The 21,289-nt window shown below is 38.0% G+C and overlaps 1 protein-coding gene across 3 annotated transcripts in view; it reads right to left on the bottom strand.

Moving 5' to 3' along the window:
• The window catches only part of POU6F2 (POU class 6 homeobox 2), a 382,660-nt gene extending 369,740 nt beyond the window's left edge, over window positions 1–12,920 (bottom strand). For all 3 annotated transcript variants that reach the window (XM_049714566.1, XM_049714565.1, XM_004263329.3), the window contains exon 1: window positions 12,715–12,920. The gene's annotated coding sequence lies outside the window, so the exon portion shown is untranslated. The remainder of the gene's footprint in view (window positions 1–12,714) is intronic.
• Between the last annotated feature and the right edge of the window lie 8,369 nt (window positions 12,921–21,289).

The raw sequence follows: 21,289 nt of genomic DNA, 5'->3' as shown, positions 1-21,289 counted from the left end.
AATCAGAAAGTCCCTACTCCAGGCTTGGCCACCACAAATTCCACAGCTACCTCTGTTCACTGTCCCCACTCCCTCACTCTACATTTTGCTAATTAGTACAGTTTATATTAATTTTGAGTGAAATTGTTGATCAGCATTAATGGAGGTTAGAAATGAGTTCTCACTTGGTTAAATTAGTCATATTCAAGATATATGTATTGGCTAAAATATTTTGGAGACGTTCTCCACTCTTGAGTGGAACCAGAGAATATTAAAAATCCAGAAAGTCCTGTTGCTTATGCTCTTGGGGCTAGTGGCCTAAGGTTTGACCCCCAAACTGTCCCATGTCCAATCTTTGGGTCAGAGAGTTCTAGTTGCCTAATGCTGACTGTGAGGGAAACTCATCTTGCTTCTAGAATCTTGCCACACCTACTTTAATGAACCTTCCATACCAGATGTGCTCTGTTCACCCAAAACGACAAACAGCTATGACTTTATCAAGCATACAAACAGGTTGAACAAACTATTTGGGGATGATTAATAATTTGGGGGATAATAATATTTGGGGATATTTAATAACTATGTTATGTATGGCAGCTTTTGGTCTCAGAGCTTGATTTCATTATAAGCAGGTAGGAAGGCTTTGGGGATGTAGCAAGGTCTCCCCCATCTCGAATCATTACTGACTGCCATCAACCACTAAACAGAACCCAGTAATTGTGCAAATAAAATCTGGCTTAGGCCACTGCAACATAACCCACTACACTGGGTGATGACCCATGGTGTCTTAGGGAGCAGGCATGGTCATTTACAGAGTGAAATAGAGTCCAGAACCCCTGTTCAGAAGATGCCTTGGGCAACTTACACTATTGCCTTCATCAATCCCCAACATTTTATCTAGGGATTGTTAGTTAAGATGAATGCCCAGAACCATCTTGGAAGGATAAAATAAGATTGCAGGGCTTCCCTGGTGGCACAGTGGTTGAGAGTCCGCCTGCCGATGCGGGGGACACGGGTTCGTGCCCCAGTCTGGGAGGATCCCACATGCCGCGGAGCGGCAGGGCCTGTGAGCCATGGCCGCTGAGCCTGCGCGTCCGGAGCCTGTGCTCCGCAACGGGAGAGGCCACAACAGTGAGAGGCCCGCGTACCAAAAAAAAAAAAAAAAAAAGATTGCAAAATATCTGGGCTTCCCTGGTGGCGCAGGGGTTAAGGGTCCCCCTGCCGATGCAGGGGACATGGGTTCAAGCCCGGGTCCGGGAAGATCCCACATGCCGCGGAGCACCTAAGCCCGTGCGACGCAACTACTGAGTCTGCGTTCTAGAGCCCACGAGCCACAACTGCTAAAGCCTGCACGCCTGGAGCCCCTGCTTTGCAACAAGGGAGGCCACTGCAATGAGAAGTCCGCGCACCACAATGAAGAGTGGCCCACTCACTGCAACTAGAGAAGGCCCATGCGCAGCAGCGAAGACCCAACATAGCCAAAAGTAAATAAATTAATTTAATTAATTAAAAAAAAAGATTGCAAAATATCTGATTTGCTTTGGTATCAGAGGATGGTATTTCATTTTGTACACATGGGCACAGTTTAAGAGTCTCTTGTCTTTTTGTTGAGGTTTGTTGAACTTCAGTTAAGCATACAATCTCCTTCTCCCGTCACTTGCTATAGAAAGGGTTTCTATCTTTCTCCAAGTCCCACCATGAGTGCCACATCCTCTTAACTCTGCTAATCGTCTACAGACAACTCCAATTAAAGATTAGAGCATCAGACACAGCTGTATTTAAACACAAACAAGCAAATAAATAAGCAAAACATAAGATGAAATAACAACATAATCAATCAAACAGTAGTCAGCGAGTTCTGGACTTCTACAAAGAATCTAGTGTACAGATAGACACACATCATCTAGCTCATCACCTTGTACCTCTATAGCTCCTTTGCCCCCAAGAGGCTAAAATGACTGTATGCGTGATGCTTCACATATACTTATCTGGGAAGAACGGGAGACACTGATATTGACAACCTAATAGCACCATCAATTCAATTTCCTGCTGCCTTTGTGAAAAAGCATCAATAAGGGTTCAATCCAGGCTCATCTAGATCTGGTCTTTTGGTAATGGGGTTATACAGCAGTATCGACATTGCATACATATACCCTATATTCATACATTCTTTACAATCTGACGGCTTCAAATAGGTATCAGAATTTAATCAGAAAACAACACAGATTAAAATGGACTTGTATTTAGAGATTTGAATGTACAGTTACTAAGGAGTTACAAAGAAAAAACAACCTACATTATCCTAAAAAACGTACTTTCTAGCATCTTAAAAATTCTAAGAGGTACTTGAGAGAGAGAGAGAGAGAGAGAGAGAGAGAGGTACATATATAGACATTAAATAGATAGATAGATAGATAATTCTGTATGGAGACTTCAGTGTACTTAAAGAAAGGGTTTCACAGGTCCGCCCATGTTACATATTTGCCATGCATCACAGATGCAGTAAAATCAGGACAGTTTTTTGGTTGGTTAATCACTTACTTTTCCAAAAGACTTAAGCAGTAGACTCTACAGCTGAGATGTTTGAGCCCTTTGCAGACAGACATGTCTCAGAATCCCCAATACTGGGCGCCAATATTGTGTGTGATACAAAAAAAGGCTCCAAGAAATGTGTTTTGATTGATTGATTGTGAAGAAGGAGGAAGGAAGGAAGGAAGGTTGGTTAAGGCAAGGATTGTCCTTGGTTGGCATTTTTAATATTTTAATCATACGTTTAATCACGTCTGAAACTATACAATATGAAACTAAGGCCTCACTTGGCTATCTTACCTGTCTGGCATCGCACACACATACACACTGACCCATATTCTGCTTCCAGAAATGTGAGTTTGGTTTTGCATGATTTTGTTACTTTGTTTTACCGTAAGACAAAATGGAAGAATTTAATAGCAACACTGAAGGGGAAAAGGAAAGTCCTTTTTCTCTGCTTAGGACGGAGGTTGAATGAGAGCAAAGCTATGTCTGGTCCAGGGGATAAGCTCAACCAAGCAAAAGCATCAGTGCTGGACTCAGGTGGCTGCAGATGAGGCCATGGCCGGCCCACCATGGGCCTCAGCCTCAGCTCTGTCCATGCCTCCTGTTCAACCAAGAAGATTCTCCCTCTGACGCAGCTCCTACACAATTCACTCTCGTTCCCAGGCACCCCATGGTCATTCAGGAGCAGTATCATCAAACACACACAGCACATTAGAAATATTTTATTACAAATGTTCTAATTCTATCATTTTTCTCGGAAGCAAATATTCCGAGAAATGAATTAAATGAATAATCCATTAAATATGTGGACACATCTAATTCAATTCTTCCACTCTGAATAGCAAAAGACAGACAGTTGAGGAGAAAAACCTTTTATTCAGAAAGGATCCTTGTAATTCCTTATAGTTTCAAAGTTCCATAAATAAATAGAAAAATCCATTCTGCCCCCTGCTGACAGACTAACATTCCTAAACATCCAGTTTGAAACCTGAAGGTTTAGCAGTACCTTCTAGGTTGGGTCCACATCTCACTGAGCATGCCACAACCTCCATACTCGGCAGGTCCAGCTTTTCTCCGGCTGAGTATGGCTAGGCAACGCACAGCCAGAGAAAGCGCCGTTCACGTTTTTATAATGACTGTACTAAGACATTTTCCGGCAGGTAGCAGTAAAGTGTCGGGGACTGTCTGGTCTAATTTGCAGAGAGATGCCCTCCCTTTGGTCCACAGTGGGCCAACTGGGGCCAGCCTCACCAGTGGTGTCACTTTCTACTCACTGAAGGGCCTGGGGCAAGGGCCTTACTGTGGCCTGAGTCTCAATTTCCCTGAGAGGAAATGGGAGTAATAATGGTATATGCCTCGTGGCATAGCTTTGCAGATTAAATAGTTGACAAAGAATGGTTAGAACAGGCCAAGTGCCTAGCAGTACTAAGCGCTGTATATACTGCTCTAGGTCTGCCACTCGCCTAACAGAGTGTGAACATTGTGCGCATTTTGCCATCTGATTTTCAAAGGGATTCCTGATCCACCTCTTCATCTCCCCCGCCTCCCCAGTAACCATTGCTGAGGAGTAAGGGCCTGTCACTGCATCCGCCTACTCCAAATATTAAGATGGTGTTTGGCACATCCTAAGCCCTCCCTAAATATTCACTGATTTTATTTAAAAAACCAAAACAAGACTTGACATCTATAAATGATGGAAGACCAAAAATTCGTTAGATTTTTAAAAACTAAGTTACTCTGATGTCTTTTGAGAAGGAATTTGCTTTATAAATTCTAAGGTCTTATTATTTTAAGAATGGTCAGGGGGCTATAAGTTCTATAGAGTTGTATCCCTGAATTATAACAGTATCTGGCTTTTAATCTTCCAAGCACGTAGCCACGTTCTCTAAAAAAGCCATTCTATCCCTGCTCAAAAGGCCATTGTCTAATTGATTTCACTAATAGGTGTTTTCCTTTCCTCTCCTCTCAAAACACAATAACATGGGCTGGACTAATAATACGGGTTGCTACCTTGCTATTTCTTGTCCTTCCTAGCAATCTGGGCAGGTTTCTCTCGGCCAACACCAGCTCCTGAGGAGTTTTCCTCTCCTTTTCTGCCTTGGGTCTGCACAGGGCTGCACCTCGCCCCAGCTGCTCCTTTTTCCTCCCTCTCCTGTAATCCACTCTCCTTTAATATTCCAAGGGTGACCCTTGACTGTCCTTTGAATGCTGCTCCAATTCAAAAGGCTTCTGAGCTTTTAAGACAGCAGAGATAACATAATTCCAAGAAGACGGGGGTGGGAGGGAGGGAGAATGTGATTGGAAAGATTAGCTAAATCTTCTCATTCCTAGGGATTTGGGCTCTCACAAATACAGGAACTGGGAGGTTTTTCCTTTTTTTTTTTTTTTATGGACTCTCCCGACCCTCCTCAGCTCTCGTATTAACCTCTATTCAAAATATTTTGTTTCTAACCCCAACCATAAAAAGAGACTTAACTGAGTATTTCTTTAAATCTCTAGCCTTTGAAACAAGGGCAATTTTAAAGCAAGGCCAGTTTTTATTAATATTTATTTATGTTCTCTTTCATTTGCATGATTGGGGATGGCTCCGAATCCGGTTCTATTTAGGACAAAGCTGATGCAATTCAACAGGTATTTACTGACAGTTCATCGTGTACGAGGTGTTATTCAAGGGACGATGGGGGATGTAAGGATCCAGAAACGCTTGCTACCATCAAAAATTTCACCATCTATAGACATCAGTAAAGGGATGGTATTCGGCATCTTCTATGAGCCTTGTATACTTTCTGTCACAGATATAACATTTTCCTGGCATCCTTTATCTTCCCTTTCTGTAAAATGCCAATGTATACTAACCACTTGGACCATGCATGCGCGCGCCCATGCGCGCGCGCGCGCACACGCACACACATAACACCCTTTCTTTGACACACTGTTTTAATATCATTACAGATGCTAATGAATAAACATGTTGCTCCACTCAGGGCGTTTTAACTGGGCTTTTCTAACCCTCATCTGCAACTGATGACAGGCTATCTTTTGACTCACACTAAAACAAGGTATCAACACAGCTATCCGCAGGATCACTGGCACTTAAGGGCTGCACTACCAAGTGGAGCAGATGAAGCACCTGAGTTACTACTGTTGGTCACGGAGTATTTTTAAAGAATTGCTTCCTTAATATCCTCAAGCACCTACAGTAATGAGAATGGGTAATGTGTTGTCAAGAGGAAAACAGACCTGTTTTAACAAATCAGTAAGGCACACGCATAAAAAACATCAGAAAACAGATGTGCAGAAGTCTTTACAAACAACTGGCTCTTTTCAGTGGGTTTAGAAGCCTCCATCCCCATCCCACCCTTCTGCTATTAATTTGCTTAGACAAATGTTTCATAGATTAAAAATACACAATTTTAACTAAAGGCCAGCTGACTTATCCTGAATCTATGTAACTGGGTCCATCCCAATGACATTAAGGTACCAGTGGCCCCAAGAAGGCTCAAACATCCATGGTGGAATGCAGCCTCATTACACAATCCTCTTTCATTCTACTCCACTGAGCTTCTGCACGGTTTCTCCCCATGCACATGCATTGTGCCTGGAAAGTTTTCTGTTTCCTGTACAAAATAAATGAGAAATGGACTGTCACTGAATTCTCCTTTCTCACTACTTCAGCTACAAGGGTTCGTGTCTCTTCTTTCCTCCATGCCCACTAACAGATGGGTCCTGCTGGGAATCTCTGTGGGATTTATACCCTGCCTGCAAGGTTCGCCCTTGGCTTCTGGATCTTGAGGGGGCCACCCGTGGGCACTCATTTCCTTAGCATGTCAAGCAAAACTCTAATCAAACCTGCAGAGTACTTAGTTTAAAAAATCAGGAGGAAATCATTTTTTGATTAAAAACAAGCAGAAAAGTAAATTCAAATTAGCACTGAAATCAACTAGGAAACACATTCCCGAGTTTTTGATATAAAAATAGATAGTCGATGATGATAGATTTTTAAAAATCGAGTTTTCTAAATCCAGTGGAAAATAGTTTGATTTGTTGTTGCACCGGATTATTGGAGATTCTTTCCTCTTCATTTAACTTTGATATTGGGAGGGTTTTTAATGCTATTTATTTATTCAACAAATATGTATTGAGTGAGTATTGGGTGCCATGCTACCCACTCTTCAAGGTGATGGGAACACATCATTGAGTAAGACAGGTCAATGCAGGCAGTCCTGTAACTGAAATACCTTGGGGAGACTGACAATAGCCAAATCAATAAATAATGAACCATCATGATGTTGGGTGGTGCTGAGGGCTATGAACAGAAATAAAGCAGAGTGAAGTGTGGGGAGAGTGTGGGTGTGTCACATATAAGATGATCAGAGAGGTCGCACAGATAAGGGACCCTTGAGCAGAGGCCACCGTGAGCAAGGTGAGGGGCATGTGAGCATCACAAGGGGACACTGAGAAAAAAACTCTGGCCTGGGAGCCTGTTCAGTGCCCTCAGGGGACCAGGAGGCTGAGATGGCTGAGAGGGAATGAGTGGTCAGTGGTTGGTGAGGCCAGAGAATTGGGTGCCAGAGAAATGGCCAACAGCAAGATCAAGGGAGGGGGGGTTCTGGGCCATTGTGGGGACTTGGGAGAGGAAACCACAGAGGGTTCTGAGCAAGATGAGACAGGATCTGACTTGTCTTTCGAAAGGCTGCTTTTGTGGGAGGAAAGTGAAGCACAGAGGGAAATACATTGTAGTTCGGACGTGAGATCAAAACATTTGTTAACAGCTTTACTGAGATATAATTGATACTCAAAACCAATAGTATAGTTAGTTTTAATGATATTAAAAACTAGCACATACTTAATGTATACAATTTGGTGAGTTTGGATGTACACAGACACATGTGAAACCACCACCACAATAACACATTCCATCACCTCTAAAGGTTTCCTCCTGTCCCTTTTTCTGGATAAATTTTAAATTACAAACAAAAGATTACAAAATGTCTACCACATAAAAGATGTTATTTTTACAGAACCAGAAAACACTTCAGTAGCTTGAATCTTATGAAAACCCAAACTGCAGCCACATTGTTTTGCTTGCTATCTTATCCCAACAGCCTTTAAATCAACTTAATCTCTTTTGAGAAATTAATTAAATGAATCATCTCTCAGCTCTACCTGTCTCTGCAGAAGCTGCCCTGACTGCTTCCTTCTTGCTCTTCAGGATGAATTAAATTATTACCAAAGTCCGCCTGGTCACACGCGCCAAAAGAGGAAGGTCCCTAACATCACTGAAATCCATTCTTGTTGACACCTGACTAGCTCCCAAGGCAGTTTTAGAAAAGTCACTTTAAATTCTTTGAATGTTTCTTTCGGCTAAAATAAAATGTGTTACATCCCAGTGGGGCTTAAGGACTGTACAAAAAACATTACCTACAGGACTCTCCGGGCATTAATCTCACCCCTCCACCTCCCCCAACCCCCCCAAACCCCTGCCCCCCGCACCAACCTGGGCATCAATTTGGAAGGAGCCTCTGCTCTACCTGTAAAAGCACATCTCTTCTAACACACTTGGTCACTTGCATTCTGGGTCACTTGCTTTGGTCACTTGCTTTTTGGTCACTTGCATTCTGGGCTTTTTGACTTACTTTCACATGATAAAAAGCCCCCTTTTCAACTGTTAATGGCATTAAGAGCCTTTTTCTTAATGCAGTCTTTGCTTCCAGGGTGGCCCTGGCAAGAAGCTTGTGCTTTCTAAGTCTCCACTTCAATCCTACCCCACCTCTCTATTATCATCCATTCTGACCTGCAGTGCGTCAGGTCCCCGAGGTTCTGCACGATTCAGGGCAAATGCTTGGTCCCGCTCTACAACCTCTAACTGCGATGCTCAAGTCCTGTGGATTAGAACCACGTGGGGGAAACGCGGTGGAGGGGCTCCTTCCTCAAACCTGTCAAATCACAATCTCAGAGGGAGGGGCTCAGAAATCCATACTTGTAACAAGTTCCTCAGAAAATTCTTATGAGCACTAAAGTACGAGAACCCTTACCTTAAAGGTATATACTGAAGAATAAGAAGGAAAGTGTTACCAAGTTTTCTCAACATTTCAGAAGAAAGCATGCCATAGCAATGCACAGATTCATAATAACTTTTAAGTAAGAGACTGCTTTATAACTTCCTCTTATTCTGTCCTCTGAGTCACAAAATTTGGGGTCTTGAACTAAATATTTATTTCATATTCTCTATATTTCAGATTTTATCTTTCATTCTTTCAACATCATCATTCATTTTGACAGTCATACTATATTTTAAGCTCTATTTTTTTATCCATATCTATCTTGAACTTTAGAAGTATGGAACTCATTGTAGAAATCTTTGAAAGTTATATATCTATGTGTGTATACATGTATATATGTGTACACACACATATATACATGTAGTATGTCTATATACAATCTTTGTTACCTTTGTTAATGTTTACAGATCCACATTGCATATACAAGTTAGTATTCCACTTTTCTTTTTGATGGTTATCATTTTTTAGCAAGAAAGTATTTTTTTCAGCAAAGCATTTTTTTAAATTGAAGTGTAGTATATATACAATGTCATGTTAGTTTCAGGTGTACAGCACAGTAATTCAGTTTTATACACACACACACATATTCTTTTTCAGATTCTTTTCCCTTATATGTTATTACAAAATAATTGAGTATAGTTCCCTGTGCTTATACAGTAGGTCCTTGTTGGTTATCTATTTTATATGTAGCAGTGTGTATATGCTAGTCCCAACCTCCTAATTTATCCCTTCCCCCCCAGTATCCTTCTTTTATAATTCACTTTTCATTTAATAAATATTTGTTAGAGACCTAAAAAGCACTACCAGCTACCATGTGGTACGACAGCTGAGCACTATATTTGCCATCACAGACATTATTATATTATATTGTAACCATATTCTCCAAATGAATTAGTATCTAAAACTGTGATTTCAAACTGCTGAATAATATTTACTCTGATGCCATGGCTTACTGAACTCTTTTCTAATTGTAGAACATTCTGGGCAGTGGTCTTTGAAATGGGCTACATGCACACAAGAAGTGCAAGGCAGTGCATTCAGGTACAGGAAGAAAGTATTAGAATTTCTGTTTTTATTTCAATTTTTTCAATTCTATTTTGTGTATGATTTTTAGCAGTATAAAACCAAAAAACGAGTAAATAAATTACACGTATTAGGAGTACCTGGTAAAAATTAGTTTCATTGATAAAGCTGGGTTATCACAAAACTCTGCTGTCCTTTGATTTAAGATGTGTCCAATTATTCACACAAAAATAAAATTTTGACAGTTTTAAACATATTCTCAGGAGTGAAATTACAAATAAAAGAGGATGGACCATTGCCAAATTGCCTTCTAGGTCAGTTGGTGGAAAATTTATGCTCTCAGTGTCTGAGAGAGCTTCTCTTTCATATTATATTTAAATTTTTTGCTGATTTATTAGACAGAAACTGGCATTTTATTAACGTTTTAATTTGCATCTCATTAGCAAAGCTAAAATTTTCAACTTTATTAGCTAATTAAGTTTCTTCTTTCATAAATTACTCACATCCTTTGCCTGTCTTTCTGCTGGGGATCTAAGTATTTTTCTAACTGAACTTTGTATAGATATATAGAAATAGTAATAATTATTAAAAACAATGGCTGACACTTATTGTGTTGAGTGCTGGCTATGCTAGAAATAGACCAGACCTTCTTTCTAGTCCTCTAAACAACCAAGAGTGTTATTATGCCCATTTCATGGATTATGAAATTGAAAGGAATGAAGTTAAGTAACGTAATTTGGCAGAGTCTTCCTGATTACAAATTGTAAGAGTTAGAATTTCTTTTTTTTAGAATTTGTTATCCCTTTGATTTTTATTAATGTTGGTTAAAAATATATTTAAAAAATTCTTATCCAGTCATATTTATCAACCCTCTCCTTTACGTCTTGTTCTATTGCTTTTATTGAGAAATCATCCATGAAAAGGCATAAATAGTCTCCAGTTTTTTTCTATGATTTTATTTCTAATGTAATTCTAGAATCTATCTGGAATATATGTGGGTGTATGGCATTAACTGAAAATCTTACAGTTTCCCAAATAGTCAATTTTTAGAGCACAAGTAGTTAAATAACCCATTGACATATTATGCTTTTTTTTTAATCATAAACTAATTTCTAATGGAAACTAAGGTCTGTTTTTGTAGCATATATATGTGTGACCATACATAATGCAATATATATGTGTTAAGTGTATAAATGTTATATATAATATATATGTTGACTATTATAAATATAATTTATAGGTATAAATTATATTAACATATATTTATATAATTATATATGTATTTTATATTATGTAATATATATGATAGAGCAAACATCCTTTTTATATTCCATTACTCTTTTTAAAAAATTTCTTACATATTCTCTGCTGTTTTTTCCAAGTGAAATTTAGAATCATTTTGTCTAATTTTAAAATTAAACAGATAAATGTCATCTTTATAACATTCTGTGTCACCATCAGGAAACTTGGTCCTTTTCTTCATTTATTTAAATTTTCTTGTACTGTTATCAGTGATGTGTGGTTATTTTTATATCTATTGCAGACATTTTTGCTTTAAAATTTCCAAATATTTTTTGGTTTGTTCCTACTGTAAATAAAATCAATTTCCCTTTCTAAGATCAAGTAATATATGGTTATTGCTCTTATTTAGAAAAACCATTGAGTTTTCAGTTAATTCTATTAGGAGTGTACATATATATTCATATTTTTAACAAATAAAAATAGATGTCTCCTCTTTTGTAATATTTATGGCTGTTTCATATCTTATAACACTATAAGAAAAATAGTGCATAACAATAGTGGTATGAGGCCTTGATGCTTCTGGTGTTTTTGTAGGATTTTGGTGTTGGTTTAAAGATCAGCTTTATCATGTAAGAAACTCACAAATCATTAAGGACGTTTTTTATCAGAAATGGCTGTTTTTTTGTATGGAGTTTCCTTTAAAATCTAAAAATAGAGTTACCATATGATCCAGCAATCCTACTCCTGGGCATATATCCAGAGAAGATGAAAACTCTAATTCAAAAAGATACATGGACCCCAATGTTCACAGCTGCACTATTTACAATAGCCAAGCCATGGAAGCAACTTAAATGTCCATCAACTGATGAATGGATAAAGAAGATGTGGTTCATATATATTGTTGTAATACAATGGAAGACTACTCAGCCATAAAAAAGAATGAAATAATGCCATTTGCAGCAACATGGATGGACCTGGAGATTATTATACTAAGTGAAGTAGGTCAGACAGAGAAAGACAAATATATGATATCGCTTATATGTGGAATCTAAAACACAATAATACAAATGAATTATTTACAAAATGGAAACAGACTCACAGACTTAGAGAACAAACTTCTGGTTACCAGGGGTAAGGGTGGGCAGGAGGGATAGATAGGGAGGTTGGGATTGACATATACACACTACTATATTTAAAATAGATAACCAAAACGGACCTACTGCATAGCACAGGGAACTCTGCTCAATACTCTGTAATAACTAAAATGGAAAAAGAACTTGAAAAAAAATAGATACGTGTACATGTATGTAACTGAATCACTTTGTTGTACACCCGAAACTAACACAACATTGTTAATCAACTATACTCCAATATAAAATAAAAATTTAAAAAACATTTTTTCCGGGCTTCCCTGGTGGCGCAGTGGTTGAGAGTCCGCCTGCCGATGCAGGGGACGCGGGTTCGTGCCCCGATCCAGGAGAATCCCACGTGCCGCGGAGCGGCTGGGCCCGTGAGCCATGGCCGCTGAGCTTGCGCGTCTGGAGCCGGTGCTCCGCAACGGGAGAGGCCGCAACAGTGAGAGGCCCGCGTACCGCAAAAAAAAAAAAAAAAAATTTTCCAATGAATTGAACCTGAATTTCCCATTTTACAAAAAACAAAGATACCAATCACGCAAATGGAATGTACACTCACACACCAGAAGACAGAACTGTCACAAATCCTTCCAGAGAAAAATCGATATGGAGTCCCAAACAAACATTTCCCCAACACAAACGGTCCTCGATGTCAGACACATGTCAGAACCAATAAAAATTCCCAAATAGCACTTCGCACTCAAAACAGAAGTCTGCCCAGTGCACACCGGTGAACTTACCCCGTCTTGGAGCTTGTCAGCTCGTCCAGATGCATGTTTCCGTTCCACCAAGGAAAAGTGTGCGTTGGCAGCCAGTGCCGAGCAGTGAAGAAACAGGGACGATTCCCAAAACAAATGGTTTTGGCAGCTGCGAGGAACATCCCCCAAAATCCTCCTCTCGGGGCCCCCTAGCCACAAACAGCTGACTCATCGCAGCCATCTTGGCGTGTTACCACAGCCGATAGCTCCACTCCAGAAAACCCCACGCAGTCAGATCTCGCGAGAACGCAGCCCCACGTTGGGCGCCAAAACAGTTACTGAAAGTGGAGGTCGGGCTGCTCGCTGCTCAAAAGCTAATAAAGAGGGAAGACTGGTGGAAAGTTTGCTTTATTTCCAAGGCCAGCAACTGGGGGCACAAGAAGGCAGACTCTTGTCCAAAGACCGACTCCTCCCACTGACAATCAGTGGGCAATAGCTTTTATGGATGGAGAGAGGGGGCTATATGCAGAAACAGCAGTCAGCTCTGACAGTTTTCTTTAAATCGGTCATCGCTGGTCTGACCAGCGGCATCTCGGTTAAGTACAGTCTTTAGTTCCAGGGTCTGTTTGTTCCCATTTCTTTGAGGCCTGTTCTTGGAATTGTGGCAGCTTATGTCCCGGATATTTGGGTAATTCATACTTATCAAGATTTTGAAGTATATTTGAATAGAATTGTACATAATATGCTTTTATCAGTTTTTTCTTCAGCAAATTTCTTTTTTGGTGTTGAGATATTGTTGATTTACAGTATTATATAAATTTCAGGTGTACAACATAATGATTCACAATTTTTAAAGAGTATACTCCATTTATAGCTATTATAAAATATTGGCTATATTCCCTGTGCTGTACAATATACCCTTATTTATTTATTTATTAGTCCCCTACCCCTGTCTTGCCCCCTCCCCTCCCCCTTCCCTCTCCACACTGGCAACCACTAATTTGTTTTCTCTGAGAGTCCGCTTATTTTTTTGTTATATTCAGTAGTTTATTTTTAAAATTCTACATATAAGTAATAACACACAGTATTCGTTTTTCTCTCTCTGTCTTATTTCACTAAGCATAATACCTTCCAAGTCCATCCATGTTGTTAAATGGCAAAATTTCATTCTTTTTAATGGCTGTGTAGTGCACTATGGTATATAAATATATATATATATATCTCTCTCTCACATCTTCTTTATCCATTCATCTGTTGATGGACATTTAGTTTGCTTCCACATCTTGGCAACTGTAAATAATTGCTGCTATGAACATTGGGGTACATGGTCTTTTTGAATTAGTGCTTTTGTTTTTGCTTTCTAATATAAACCCAGGAGTGGAATTTCTGAATCATATGGTAGTTCTAGTTTTAGTTTTTTGAGGAATATCCTTCACAGCCATTGTTAAGTTTCTTTTCATTCATGTTGCTGTGTTTTTCCTATTTTATGTTGTTCTTTAGGTTTATCAAATCTTTTTATTAGCTTTTTTCTTCAGAAAACTAATTCTTATATTTGTCAACTTTTTAAAAAATTGATTTCTTCTTTTATCTTTAGTATATCTTTCTGCCCAATGTGTCTATGTTACTTAATTTTCACACTTAGTTAATTCATGCATTCTTTTAAAAAATAATGAGAGAATTGAAGATTATAAGTTTGATATATCCTGTGAATCCTCATATTTATCCTTTATATTTTCATTAATTAATAAGTAGTTCATCTTGTGATTTTGTTTTGTTTTTTGACCCAGCAATTATTTTGGAGATGTTTTAAATATAGTGAAGGTTTAAAAAATTAGGTCTTTATTATTAATATTTAATTTTAATATATTATGAAAGAGAATGTGATTTTTGAGTTCTTTTTGAGAGAATTTTGTGTGTGTGGTCAAGTTTATGATCAGCTTTTCAAAATGTTCTATGGATACATAAAAACAAAATATGTTCTATGTTTGTATGAGAATCTGATACATAAATCAAACACAATTAAAATAGAAATTTATGTCATTATTTACTTTGTGAATCCTTGGTCTAGCTAAAGTTGATTGACTTGTATTGATATTTCTCAGAATTCTATACTTTGATCAATTTTGCATTGAATTTCTAAGAGTTTCTGCTTTATGTATTTTAAATTTGGTATTTGATGTGTAATGTCTCAATTAGTTGTCAGTTGTATTTTCCATCATTATAAATGACCTTTTTCTCACTTAGCCTTTCTTACCTTGAATTCTGTTTGGGTTTTTGTTTGTTTAAAGATAAACAATTGCTTCTTTGATTTTAACACTTTTACAATATTTTGTTTTACGTTATGTCTCTTGTTACTAAGACGTCGATTTTTTTAATGCAAACTTGCAGTTTGTATTTTATGGAGAAATTTAAAACATTTATGTTTATTGACATAATCAATATATTTGATCCTATTTTGATTAGGCCGATCAACGGATTTTAGTGTGAGTACAAAAAAAAATGTTAATATGCTCTTTGCTTCTACATTGCAATGAAATGTTATAAAACTACCACTTGTCAGAGTGGTATAATGTCAAAGAATAACCACAACTATCCTAAAAGGCAACTAAAATACTCCCTCCTATCACATATCTGCATATCACAAATCTGGACAGTCGATTTCTTCATATACTTCAACCAAAGGAACATATATCACAATAGAATAAATGCCGAAGTAGACATTAGACTCCGTCTTCTATGAAATTTTTATTAAAGAAATTTGTCAAAATGTAAAACAATATCACTCCTAAATTATTTTATTTTAGAAAATATAGTTTTCTAACAAAAAATATGAGTTTATTGTTATTTTAAAATGCCATAGTATGTAATAATTCAAATTTCCCCAATTTGTATTTCTAATTTGATAATTATCAATAGATATTATGCATATAAATAAAAGCTCTTTGCAGTCCTCAATAATTTTTAACACTGTAATGAAGTCCTGAGTTCAAAAGTTTGAGAACCACCACTCTATTTTGTACAGATACAAAGGGACAAATTTCTACTTTGTTTCTGGCTTATAAAGCATTGCTGGACCACAAACTGCATTTTTCATTCAAATTGCTTCCATCTTGAAGTTAGTAAAAATTCCTCTCAGATTTGGAAAATAAATAGGTGGATATTAGTTCTTCTTGGGGATTTTGTAAATTTTCATGTTATTCAATTCCTTCATATATTTTAGTGGAAAATTGAGGACTATTTTTCTCTTTTTAAAAAATTTGAGCTATAATTCACATACCAAAAATTCACCATTCTGAAAGTATACAATTCAGTGGTATTTATTGTATTTATAGAGTTGTACAACCATCACCACAGTAAATTTTAGAACATTTCAATCCCTCAAAAAAATCCTTTAGCTCTACCTCCTTATCTCCTCATTCCCCACCCCTAAGAATCCACTAACACTCTTTCTATTTCTATAGATTTACCTACTCTGGACATCTCATATGAATGGAGTCATACAATATATGACATTTGTATCTGGCTTTTTTCACTTAGCACACTGTTTTCAAGGTTCATCCATGTTGTAACAGGTATCAATACTTCATTCCTTCTTATGGCTGAATAGCATTCCATTATATAGATATATAGATTGATGAGTATCTGGGTTGTTTCCACTTTTTTAGCTATTATGAATGATGCTATTATAAACATTTGTGGGCAAGTTTTTTTTTTATATATACATATGTTTTTAAATTCTCTTGGAAATGTACTCAGGAGTATAATTACTGGATCATATGGTGATTATATGTTTAAATTTTTTAGGAGCTTCCACTATTTTCCACAGCAGCTGCACATTTTTTACATTCCCATCAGCAATGTATGAGGGTTCCAACTTCTCCACATCTTTTCTAGCACTTGTTATTTTCCACTTTTTTTTTATTGTAGCCATCCTAGTAGGTATAAAGAGTATCTCATTGTGGTTTCCAGAAATTGAGCATGTTTTAAATATTACATTTATGAATGAGATCTGGTCACTCATTTCAAATATTGCATGCAAGTTTTTGAAGCTTTTGAATAATCCTTTTCCTTGCATGTTTTCTTTGTTCTCTCTTGAATCTCTTAGAAGCATATGTGCATTTATCTAAGAACTTAACTGAAAGATCTCAACAATGCCTTTCCTTTCCTAATTAAAATATTTATATTATTTCTAAATATAATATTCTAAAATTCTTCTTGAAGGTTATCATTGAGTTACTATGTGAACACTTAAAGATGATGTGGCATATTTTCTGAGATGTCATTATGGTAATAATTATGCTGTTTCATTACTTCCATGTTGTTTTGTTAGCTTACTAAAAAGGTACTATTCAGAATCATTCCAAGAACCTTTATTTGCTGTAACAGCATCTTTCTAAAAGGTATGTATTTTTTACATTTTTATTTTCCTAAGTTTTTGAGACTATGTTTTAACTTCTTGGGAAATTAAACATTGTATTTTCATAAAATCTAGATTGTTTTCATAAAAATAAATTTTTTTAAAAGATGAGGATTCTGGGAGTTGGGCTAATGTCAGTTTCTGTGAATACTCAATTTAATAAAATTCCTTGCCCAAATATAAATCACCCACAATTTGAATTTTTGGAGATGTTCCCTTCACCATTTGAACTACATAAAAATGCTGATGAATATTTGCAATACAAAACTGATAAGCAAGTAAACCCCTATACATATCTAATCATTTAAAGGATAACTTGGGGCTTCCCTGGGGGCGCAGTGGTTGAGAGTCCGCCTGCCGATGCAGGGGACGCGGGTTCGTGCCCCGGTCCGGGAAGATCCCACATGCCGCGGAGCGGCCAGGCCCGAGAGCCATAGCCACTGAGCCTGCGCGTCCGGAGCCTGTGCTCCACAACGGGAGAGGCCACAACAGTGAGAGGCCCGTGTACCGCAAAAAAAAAAAAAAAAAAAAAAAGATAAAGGATAACTTATTCCCCCAAGACTTTGCAAATATTAGAATCATCTAAATCTGTTCCTTGTAATTCCAGGTCTCCATGGTGCTAGACTAACTTATCTTCAAACTCTACTCAGTAAATAAGCATCTGAAAATGACTAAACATTAGAAATAAATACCTCCTACTCAACTTTTGTGTCCCTGTTTCAACATCCTTCCACGGGGTAGCCCTTCCTGAGCCATTACTCCCCTTTCCTCTCAATATTTGTCTTCTCCAACTCTATCTCCATGCTTGAACGACCATCACCTGTATCAATTCATATTTACATTCTACTCTCAATCCCAGAAAACTAAATAAAACACAGTATTTTGAAGTTATCATAGATCCAAGATAAACTCAATCTATTTAATATCCATTTACTCCATTTATTCAATGCTGTCAACGTGCCGTAGGTTTGAGTAGGTTCCTTAAACTTCCTGTGGCTTATTTGTCTTATCTGTAACATAAGAACACTTACATCTTCCCTGACTGGTGTGAGAGTCAGAGTTGATGATGAATTTTATAACTTTTTATAAATAATTGTGTATTGTGGTCATTTTAACAATATTAATTCTTCCACTCCAAAAACACAGTATATCTTTTCATCTGCAATCCGTTTCAAAATACCAGTGGCATTTTCCTCAGAACTAGAACAAATAATTTCGAAATTTGTGTGGAAGCACAGAAGACCCCAAATAGCCAAAACAATCTTGAGAAAGAAGAATGGAGCTTGAGGAATCATGCTCCCTGACTTCAGACTATACTACAAAGCTATAGTCATCAAAACAGGAAATAGCAAAACAGTATGGTACTGGCACAGAAACAGACAAAGAGATCAATGGAACAGAATAGAGAGCCCAGAAATAAACCCACACACTAATACTCAATTAATCTATGACAAAAGAGGCAAGAATATACAATGGAGAAAAGACAGCCTCTTCAATAAGTGGTGCTAGGAAAACTGGACAGCTGCAGGTAAAAGAATGAAATTAGAACACTCCCTAACACCATACACAGAAGAAAACTCAAAATGGATTAAAGACCTAAATGTAAGGCCAGACACTATAAAACTCTTAGAGGAAAACATAGGCAGAATACTCCATGATATAAATCAAAGCAAGATCCTTTTTGACCCACCTCCTAGAGAAATGGAAATAAAAACAAAAATAAACAAATGGGACCTAATGAAACTTCAAAGCTTTTGCACAGCAAAGGAAACCATAAACAAGATGAAAAGACAACCCTCAGAATGGGAGAAAATATTTGCAAATGAAGCAACTAACAAAGGATTAATATCCAAAATATACAAGCAGCTCATGCAGCTCAATATCAAAAAAACAAAAACCCAGTCCAAAAATGGGCAGAAGACCTAAATAGACATTTCTCCAAAGATATACAGATTGCCAACAAACACATGAAAGAATGCTCAACATAATTAATCACTAGAGAAATGCAAATCAAAACTACAATGAGGTATCACCTCACACCAGTCAGAATGGTCAGCATCAAAAAATCTACCAACAATAAATGCTGGAGAGGGTGTGGAGAAAAGCGAACCCTCTTGCACTGTTGGTTGGAATGTAAATTGATACAACCACTATGGAGAACAGTATGGAGGTTCCTTAAAAAAAAAAACAGAACTACCATACGACCCAGCAATCCCACTACAGGGCATACACCATAAGAAAACCATAATTCAAAAAGAGTCGTGGGCTTCCTGGTGGAGCAGTGGTTGAGAGTCCACCTGCCGATGCAGGGGACACGGGTTCGTGACCCGGTCCAGGAAGATCCCCCCACATGCTGTGGAGTGGCTAGTCCCGTGAGCCATGGCCACTGAGCCTGCGCGTTCGGAGCCTGTGCTCCGCAACAGGAGGGGCCACAACAGTAAGAGGCCCGCGTACCGCCAAAGAAAAAAAAGAGTCGTGGACCACAATGTTCACTGCAGCTTTATTTACAATTGTCAGGACATGGAAGCAACCTAAGTGTCCATCGACAGATGAATGGATAAAGAAGATGTGGCACATATATACAATGGAATATTACTCAGCCATAAAAAGAAACAAAATTGAGTTATTTGTAGTGAGGTGGATGGACCTAGAGTCTGTCATACAGAGTGAAGTAAATCAGAAAGAGAAAAACAAATACCATATGCTAACACATATACATGGAGTCTAAAAAAAAAAAAAAGGTTCTGAAGGTCCTGGGGCAGGACAGGAATAAAGATGCAAATGTCAAGAATGGACTTGGGGACACAGGGAGGGGGAAGTGTAAGCTGGGATGAAGTGAGAGAGTGGCATGGACTTATATACACTACCAAATGTAAAATAGATAGCTATTGGGAAGCAGCCGCATAGCACAGGGAGATCAGCTCGGTGCTTTGTGACCACCTAGAGGGGTGGGATAGGGAGGGTGGGAGGGAGAAATAAGAGGGAGGGGCTATGGGGATATACGTATATGTATAGCTGATTCACTTTGTTATAAAGCAAAAACTAACACACCATTGTAAAGCAATTATACTCCAATAAAGATGTTAAAAATATAAAAATTTTAAAAATGGGCAGAAGAACTGAACAGATGTTTTTCCAAAGAGGACATGCAGATGGCCAACAGGGACGTGAAAAGATGCTCAGCATCACTAATCATCAGGGAATCAAAACTACAATGAGGGCTTCCCTGGTGGCGCAGTGGTTGAGAGTCCGCCTGCCAATGCGGGGGGCGCGGGTTCGTGCCCCAGTCCGGGAGGATCCCACGTGCCGCGGAGCGGCTGGGCCCGTGAGCCATGGCCACTGAGCCTGCGTGTCCAGAGCCTGTGCTCTGCAACGGGAGGGGCCACAGCAGTGAGAGGCCCGCATAGTGGAAAAAAAAAAAAAAAAAAAAAACTACAGTGATATACCACCTTACACTTGTCAGACTGGCTATCATCAAAAGAACACAAATAACCAATGTTGGCAAGGATGTGGAGAAAAGGAAACCCTCATACATTGCTGGTAGGAATATAAATTGGTGCAGTCACTATGGAGAACAGTACGACGATTTCTCAGAAAACTAAAATTAGAACTACCATATGACCCAGCAATTCCACTCTTGGGTATATATCCAAAAAAACCAGAAACACAAATTTGAAAAGATACATGTACCCCAATGTTCATAACAGCATTATTTACAATTGCCAAGTTATGGAAGCAACCTAAAAGTATGCATTGACAGACAAATGGATAAAGAAGATGTGATATATATATAATGAAGTACTACTGAGCCATAAAAAAGAATGAAATTTTGCCATCTGCAGCAACGTGGATGGACTTGGAGGGCATTATACTAACTGAAGTAAGACAGACAGAGAAAGACAAACACTATAGGATATCACTTATATGTGGAATGTAAAAATTACAACAAACTAGTGAATAAAGCAAAAGAGAAGCAGACTCACTGATATAGAGAACAAACTAGTGGTTACCAGTGGGGGAAGGGAACGGGGGAGGAGCAACGTAAGGGTAGGGGACAAAAAAGGGTTATTATGGGATTATATGAAATCACCTGTATGAAACTTTTGAAAATTGTAATACACTATAGAATTTAAAGAATCTTTCTTTCAATAAATAAATAGATATATAAAAAATAAATAAAAGTTTCTTAAAATGGGGAAA

This window comes from Orcinus orca, chromosome 9 (assembly GCF_937001465.1).
Source record: "Orcinus orca chromosome 9, mOrcOrc1.1, whole genome shotgun sequence".
In the NCBI taxonomy this organism is placed as follows: domain Eukaryota; kingdom Metazoa; phylum Chordata; class Mammalia; order Artiodactyla; family Delphinidae; genus Orcinus; species Orcinus orca.
Note: the sequence above shows the minus strand (reverse complement) of the source record. Positions and strands in the feature narration are given on the sequence as shown.